Source organism: Lathyrus oleraceus, chromosome 7, assembly GCF_024323335.1.
Source record: "Lathyrus oleraceus cultivar Zhongwan6 chromosome 7, CAAS_Psat_ZW6_1.0, whole genome shotgun sequence".
Taxonomy (NCBI): Eukaryota; Viridiplantae; Streptophyta; class Magnoliopsida; order Fabales; family Fabaceae; genus Lathyrus; species Lathyrus oleraceus.
In genome coordinates this window covers 462,896,992-462,899,046 of record NC_066585.1, presented here as the reverse complement: position 1 = coordinate 462,899,046, position 2,055 = coordinate 462,896,992, and positions in this window count along the sequence as shown.

Sequence of the window (2,055 nt, the reverse complement as noted above, 5' to 3'; positions counted from 1 at the left end):
GGATTAAGTGATGAGTTGTAAACGGGGGAGTTTAACTCTGAATTGATACTACTAATAGTGGATCTTCTTCCTGGCTTGGTAGCCCCCAGATGTAGGTCATGTTGGACTGAACTGGGTTAACAATTACTTGTGTTTTTACCTTTTGCATGTTATAATTGTGCCAGTTATAAAATAAGGTAAACCTGTAATGCTGTAACAGATGATGTTCAAATCAACAGTAAGACATCATGCTGATAACTATGGAAGAAAACAACTGAAGTGAGTGCTAAGTTTGACTTCTGTTGAGTCTTTCTTCCTGAAGCACAGAACCAGGGGTTCATACATTCTAGGGCGACATAGAATGAGATGTCGTGACATCTGTGAACCTGTGCATATTAGTACAGTGGTTAATAACTATCTTGCTGTATTAGTTACAATGTTAGATCAGATGTCATGTCGTGGTGGATAACATCTGAATTCTGACTACACCAGAATTTCAAACACCATAGCTAATAAGAGAAAGACTTATCTTCTGCTGGTTAGAAGTGAAAAACCATCTAGTTTCACCAATATCTTCTAGCAACAACTTCATAAACCAACTCCATGAATCCTTGGTTTCATTCTCAACAATTTCAAAAGAAAAAGGCAAATACATATCAATGGAATCTCTCCCAACAATAATTAATAATATTCCACCATATCTGTTCTTGAGACGACGTCCATACAAACCTATAAAAGGTTTACATGCTTTTGTCAAAGCCTTTTTTGTCCCATCAAAACATATGTAACACCTTTCAAACCTTGGTTGCATCCCTGGTGCTGGACAATTAATATTGACTTTGAAAGTGTTTTCTAATGAATTCATCCTCAATTCAGCATCATATTACCATAACAAACTTATTTCCAACCTTTAAAGTAAAATCCTTACTAAGAGCATCTTATTCATTGAATCTAATTACATTAGGCCTATCATCACAACTTTCATCATTTGCCTCACTGTCAAGTTCACCAGTCATGTTTCATATATATTTCTTGTCTTATAAAAGATTTGTTGGTTGGTTCAGGTATGACATCACCATTACCAATAAGTATAGCACCAGGTTGACATCCATTCATACCTAAATCAAAACCGTCAACTGACTCATTCATCCTCTTCTCCCCATTATCATCAAAATATACACTCTTCGCTGATTCATCACTTGATTCACTAGAATTAACAACCTCTTCATCACATTTCTTTCCCTTCATTTTCTCTCTAACCTTATCCATAAAATTTGCTTTTTCTGTAAGTGCTTTAGGCTCAGTATAAATTTCTACTTCAAAATTATTTCCAAATACAAACACAACTAACTCAGATGCATTTCCATCATCCCTATAGGGTTTTAAATCTTCATCCAAACTATCACCCTCATGTTTCCACCACACTTTCACAGCCCCAACATCAAACTCAGAATCAATTTCGTTGATTAAGTCACATGATTCAAATTAAGACCAATAATCTGGATCTTGACCACTATATGCATAAATATCCTCAGTCTCATATCTTAAGTTGTGGTCTTTTACAAAAGAACCATTGGTGTAGAACACTACCTTAAATAACCTCATGTCATGTACATTATGCAAGGTCAAATTTTTACAACTTAGGTCAAATACGGTATACACATACACAGTCAAACTACACACAACATTATGCATATATAAATACACTCTAAAAATAACTCAAGAAATGGCCTACATTAAACATCAATTATCCTAAACTCAAAAAATTACTACCGTAAAAGTGATGGGTATCTAAACCTTAAACTGATACTCAACATGGAAATGTCATATCTAGTAAAAAAAAAACGTGAAGATACCTGAGATGCACCACAAGATGCGATTTCAATATGTCTATCTAAGACCACCACACAACAAGCTTTCAGTAAAGATAATGGGACCACCGTAATAAGAACTCAACACATTTTCCCTTTTCTTCGTAATGGGCTTCAAACAGAATAGATGAACCACAAGAACACGCAACAGAACAAAGAAGAACATTGAAGAGAATGGGACCACAAGAACGCATAAGAATGTAGG